Consider the following 6,829-nt stretch of genomic DNA (forward strand, 5'->3'; position numbering starts at 1 on the left):
GATTACAGGTGCCCACCACCATGCCCAACTAATTTTTGTATTTTTAGTAGAGGCAGGGCATCACCATGTTGGCCAGGCTGGTCTCAAACTCCTGACCTCAAGTGATCTTCCTGCCTCGCCCTCCCAAAGTGCTGGGATTACAGGCGTGAGCCACTGCACCTGGCCTCTATTAATATATACTCAAAACTATCCCATAAAAATGTTTAATTTTCTTCCTCCTTGTACCATCATATTATGATAAATCTTACTCTATTCCTGGAAGGCAGCTGCAACTGGAATGGGTGGGAAGATGGGACAGAAATTAAGACAACTGCAGATAAGAAGGAGGACGCCTGGGGGAACCCACAGGAATCTGAACTTCAACCCTGGCTCAGGAAACAGGGCAGGAAGCGCTCAGGGAATACAGACCTGGAGAAAAGGACTAGAGATGCTCAAATGACTCATCATGTGCCTCAGGAAGAGGAATTTTGAAAGTATGGACACTGAGTCTTATGTTTCTAATCTCCAAGAAAACGTGATGCTTTCTAGCTGGCTCACTTCCTCATCAGTTAAGATTTTCACAGAGCCTCTGACATTTAGAAAGCCTATCTCCTGACACCCACCTTTTGGAATGTGGTCCTGGGCAGACTCAGAATTGCTGTTTAAAATGTTTAATTGAGCAGATGGTTTGGAATGTGAGGACTGAATACCCCCTTTTGAAAGCCAAGAGCTACGGGAGTCTATCAGGCATGGGATGGGGGAAGAGGAGAAAACGAAGGAAGGACATCATTCCAAATAGCCACAGGTGGGAAGCCAGAGTGGGGAGGAGGGGTGGCCTCACTTTGTCACACCACTGACCTGAATCACAGGGCAGGGCCGGAAGGGGATGCCAGTTGCAAATCTTCCCACCTCATCTCACAGCTCACCAAATATTACGGCTTCACACATAAAAACCAGAGTGCTAAGCTGCCAGGAGTGTTAAACTCAAGTAGCTGTGACCAGAAGCAGGCAGGCTCTGGGGACAGGAGTGGGGAGGCTGTCACAGCAGGGCCAGCAGCTCCCATTGGACCCTCCCAGTTCTTAGGTAGCAACTGAAACTGAGCAGGAAATGTAGCTGTTGCCCTGAGAGCCACCTCTGCTGCTCGCCTCTCCATGCTGACAGCATTTAGGGGAGTCCTGCACCTCCTTAGCAGGAGCTGGGCTGCCTCTGAGCAGAAAATAAATGCTTTCAAGCCACATAAATCAATGAAAATTAGCGGGAGTCAAGGTAAAAATCCATCCTCCACCACTTGGATGTTTGAGCCAAGGTTCTTCTCGGTGATTTAGAGCCATGTAATTAGAGTGATCCAATCTCAGTTGCTGTTGTTGTTTTTTCATCCTCCCTTCTCTTTCCAGACAAAGTCCTCTCCTATGAGGCAGGTTCCCACTGGCCTCTAGCTCCTCTGGCTAGAAACAGGTGTGTGCACCTGTCAGCTTGGCACCTTGATGGATCTCTGTGCTATCTTGGTTCGCCTCCTCCCTGCCTGCCCCTAATGAACAGTCCGCCCCAGGCTAGGTATGAGATGTGGGTGGGGAGACACACCATCCTTCATAGTCGCCCTCTATCCTCCGCAGAAGTAGAGAGGTGTGGCTGCTAATCCCCAGGTGAAATGTGGCCCCATCCCAGAGGTGGACGAGGGGGCTGGAGTAAAGAGAGCCTCTGACCTGTGAACTGGGGAGAAGATTGATAATGGCATGAAGGTTTCCCAGCCTTGTGACCCCTGCCAGATTAGGAACATAATCCAGCAGTTGACAGACATGTGAGGTGGGATTCAGAGGAGTTAGGTGCCTGGATTTACATTTTAAAAAGGCCCCAAGGCCCAGAGGGACAACATGACATGAGGAAATGCAGATAGAATTTAGAGTCCCAGAGACAAAGATTCAAATCCCATCTCCATCATTTCCTATCCATATGACCATGAACAAATTTCATCAGCTCTTTGAGCCTCAGTTTCCACAATTTAATTTTACTTAAAATTAAAATATTGATGCTATCTCACACAGAATTCTAGTGAAGATTAGATGAAGTAATCAATGTAAAGTTCTAGCATATAATGCCTGGAACATAGCATTTTTTCCCAACACGCTACCTTTCTGCCTCTCAAATCTTCTCCTTGCTCGAGGCTGTACAACAAGCTAGGAAAGGAATTACAACCCTAACCCAGCTCCTGACATCTTGCTCAGGAAGTGACCTATGTGGGGCTCTCAATCTAGATGCTCACTGAATGGCAGAGAAAACAAAATTAGTAGTTTCCTTCAGGAGGCCAACTAGAACATGCCGCCTCTGAAGAGCGAGGAAGCACGACCAGCATGCTGTGAGGTACCTTGCCAGGTTCAAGTCCTGCCTCAGTCTTTTTTTTTTTTTTTTTTGAGACAGGGTCTCTCATGCTTTGTCACCCAGGCTGGAGTGCGGTGGTGTGACCATGGCTCACCACAGCCTCAACCTCTCAGGCTCAAGTGATCCGCCCACCTTAGCCTCCCAAGTAGCTGGGAGAAACACCCCCAGCTAATTTTAAAAATATTTTGTTGAGACAAGATCTCACTATGTTCCCCGGGCTGGTCTTGAACTCCTGGGCTCAAGAGATCCTCCTGCCTCAGCCTCTCAAAGTGCTGGAATTACAGGCATGAGTCACCACGCTCAGCCCCTCAGCCACTTTTAAGTTATGACCCTGAGCAATTCCCGAAGCCTCAGTATCTCCCAATGTAAAGTGGTTATAATTGTAATTCTTGCCACAGGGTGGCTCTGAGATTCAAAGGAAATAGTGAATGGGAATACACTTTGCAAATGATTCCGTATGTATAATGAAGTAACAACTTTACTAACAGAATTTCTCTTAGGAAGGGAATTCTGCTTAGAAGAATGCCTTGATGTGCTTAACACATGGCAGATGTGCTCACAACTTCAGAGAAGGGAGAATATTGCTCTGCATGAGAGAGAGAAGAGAAAAAAGAGGAGGAGGAGCAAGGCACCAACGGGATGGAGAGAGGCCAGGTGTGGAGAAGGGAGAAGTGAAACTCCATACCGTTGGATTGACAAATGGGTGTTTAACAACAATGATGCCCATTGTGCCCCTTCAAGTTGTCTGTGCTGCATAATGTAAGCTCTCTCTTTCTCCCCTACAAAATCTTTGAGTATATCTATTAAACTCACAATTTTTAGAACATCAATCACAAAATCTGGTGATTTACACATATTCTTTCATTTATTTCCCCTATAACTTTTCACAGATGAAGATACAGGCTCAGAAAATATGGACAACTTGCTCAAGGTCACACAAGTGACAGCTGTTGGAGGAGGGCTCTGGATACTGTAGTGCGTTGCCCTTCTGGGCCTCAGTTTTTGAGGTTAAAAAGGTCACTTAACCTCCATGGGTCCCCAGTTTTTCTATATTTAAGAAGTATCTTGGCTGGGCACAGTGGCTCACTCCTGTAATCCCAGCATTTTGGGAGGCTGAAGCAGGTGGATTGCTTGCCGCCAGGGGTTCGAGACCAGCCTGGCCAACATGGCAAAACCCCATCTCTATACAAAAATTAGCCGGGCATGGTGGCGTGCGCCTGTAGTCCCAGCTACTTGGGAGGCTAAGGCAGGAGAATTGCCTGAACCCAGGAGGCAGAGGGTGCAGTGAGCCAAGATTGTGCCACTGCACTCCAGCCTAGGTGCACAAAAAAACACAAAAATCTTTATTGCTTCTTTCCTTGGTCACTCAGATACTTGATAGATGAAAGAGGTCATAGATGTAAAGTACTTTCAGAGATTTTAAACAAACAACTGTGAAAGAGAGCTGTTTATTAATATAATACACATCTCCCCATGCTAAAAGGTCTACTTAATCCATCCTGTCCTAAGAAGCCAAAGAGAACTAACCTTCACTCCTGTTTAGAGAGAACAGTTTAGTTTGTCCTTTCTAGTCCAGTGCCAAGTCTATTGCACTTTGCTTTCTCACAACAGAAACCAAGCATATGGATCTCCCTTAAAACCACACAAGTCCAAATAACATGATCATCTCAAAGGATTCCCTTTCTCCTGGAAAATACTTAACAAACAGCTTTCCAGAAAAAAAGTTAAGTCCTGATTTGTTGCATTTGTCTATTTCCTTGGTGTAAATAATTCCACCATGCCTGATTTCAACTTTCTTCATGACATCATTGAAAACAGGATTAGGAAGAGATGTGCAGTTATAGTGTTTCTACCAGCTAGGTACACCAGACATAAATAACCCTAAAAGGTTAGATAGCAATGAAATTCAGCAAAATAATTAGGAAGTGATGATATTTAGTATCTTTTTTTCTTTTAAATATAATTTGGGCCACGTACAGACACGGTGGCTCACACCTATAATCCCAGTACTTTGGGAGGCTGAGGCGGGAGGATCATTTGAGGTCAGGAGTTCAAGACCAGCCTGGCCAACATGGCAAAACTCCGTCTCTAATAAAAATACAAAAATTAGCCAGGCATTTTGTCACACACCTGTAATCTCAGCTACTTGGGAGGCTGAGGCATGAGAATCGCTTGAACCTGGGAGGTTCAAAGGTGACAGAATGAGACTCAGTCTCAAAAAAACCTATATATATGTGTGTGTGTGTGTGCATAAATATATATGTTTGTATATATATACATATAATTTATTGTAACTTTATACCATTTTAGTTTGTTTTCTTTTCTTTTTTTTTGAGACGGAGTTTTGCTCTTATTGCCCAGGCTGGAGTGCAATGGTGTGATCTCAGCTCACTGCAACCTCTGCTTCCTGGGTTCAAGAAACTCTCCTGCCTCAGCCTCCTGAGTAGCTGGGATTATAGGCACCCACCACCATGCCTGGCTGATTTTTGTATTTTTAGTAGTGACAGGGTTTCACCATGATGGCCAGGCTGGTCTCCAACTCCTGACCTCAGGTGATGTGCCTGCCTCGGCCTCTGAAAGTGCTGGGATTACAGGCATGAGCCACAACATCTGGCCAATTTTAGTTCTTTTTAAAAACAATTTATTTTTGCAAAATTCTTGACAGTTTAACAATCAGTGCTCATGAGCAAGAATGTGGCAGCTTCACTTCCCTCCTTGTGACCTGCACTTGCACCTGCACTCAGGCAGGCCGGAGCACAGAAGCTGAGGCATGTTGGAGAAAGTGCCAAGTGCTTCTGTGATATATTTTTCATTTCTAAAAACAAGATTCATGAAGAAATAACATGCTGAATTGAAAAATGGTTACTTCGATCTCAAAGATTCTTTAATTGAAAATACTCATCTAGGTCAATTCCCTAGCCATGAGCAAGAATTCTTTCTGGTTCTGTTCTCCAGGGTACCTTATTGATCACAGTCCTGTTGGAAAACAGATGGCACACTCAAATGGGGTTTGTCTGAGAAAAGTTTAATGCAGGCATATTTACAAAGATATGGGCAGGGTTCAGAGAAACCCATAAGAAATGATGCGGTTAGCCAGAATAGGGAATAATGACCACTCGAGGCCTAAAGGATTGGGAAGGAGCAGTCCTCACAGTCTGGAGAGAGTTGTAGGAGAGGGTTGGCCCACAGGAGCTGTGGCCTTTAGTTGAGAAACATAGCCACTGTCAACCTGAGGCCCAGCTGGGGGAATAAATATCCTGATGCTACCCTCAGCCTTTTCCAGTGGCTTGCTGCATAAAAAATTATAAATGCATTCTCCTGTTTCCCTATAAAAACTTCAGGTAAAGTCACTATTTTTTTTTCTTTTTTGAGATGGAGTTTCTCTCTGTTGCCCAGGCTGGAGTGCAGTGGCACGATCTCTGCTCACTGCAACCTCCGCCTCCCAGATTCAAGCGATTTTCCTGCCTCAGCCTCCTGAGTAGCTGGGACTACAGGCACATGCCACCACACCTGGCTAATTTTTGTATTTTTAGTAGAGACAGGATTTCACCATGTTAGCCAGGCTGGTCTCAAACTCCTGACCTCAGGTGATCCACCCATCTTGGCCACCCAAAGTGCTGGGATTACAGGCATGAGCCACCCTGCCTGGCTGGTAAAGTCACTATTAATGTCACTTAAGTCACTGCTTCTTGAGCACTGACCATTGGCTGAGCCCAACCAGAAGCCAGATGACAAGGGAGCCTGTTGAAGCAATGAATAAAGGAAGCGAATTCATCAATTCACTTCTTAGTCCCAAGAGCAGGGGAATAAGGATGGCAAGTGGATTTGGAAGGGCAGAGAGATTATCCAGCACAGTTCCTCAACAGCTCACTGCAAGAAGTTATTCCCATTGAAGCATCTAGGCTAATGCTCCTGAAATTTTATTGGACATACTTATCACCTAGGGATTAAAATGCAATTTCTGATTCAGTAGGTCTGGGATGAAGCCTAAGAGCCAGGTGATGCTGATGCTGCTGGCTGGAGACTACCCTTTCAGTAACAGGATCTTAGGCTATCCCTGACCTCCATCCTAAGCCCCATTGAGCTTGTCTAGCTAAGGGGATCGGGGCCAAAAAAAAAAACCCTTAGTGCTTCCCTTCCCACTTCCTACCTCTCTTTCCTCTCCTTCTACCAAAATGTCTTCCTGATGCAGCCCAACTACCTAGTAACAATCCAGAATTCTGTTCTCTGTCCTCCTCTTCTCCCAAGGCCAAGCTGGAAATGGGGTGAGTTTGTGGACCCCCAGTACTTTAAAGCAGACCTCTTCAATGGAGGAAATCCCTAGGGAATATTCCAAATTCCCCACAACCTTCCCTGTGTAGTTTTTTTTGTTTTTTGTTTTTTGTTTTTTTTGAGACAGAGTCTCACTCTGTTGCAAAGGCTGGAGTGCAGTGGCATGATCTCGGCTCACTGTGACCTCTGCCTCCCTGGTTC

The sequence above is a fragment of the Pan troglodytes genome, chromosome 19 (assembly GCF_028858775.2).
Source record: "Pan troglodytes isolate AG18354 chromosome 19, NHGRI_mPanTro3-v2.0_pri, whole genome shotgun sequence".
In the NCBI taxonomy this organism is placed as follows: Eukaryota; Metazoa; Chordata; class Mammalia; order Primates; family Hominidae; genus Pan; species Pan troglodytes.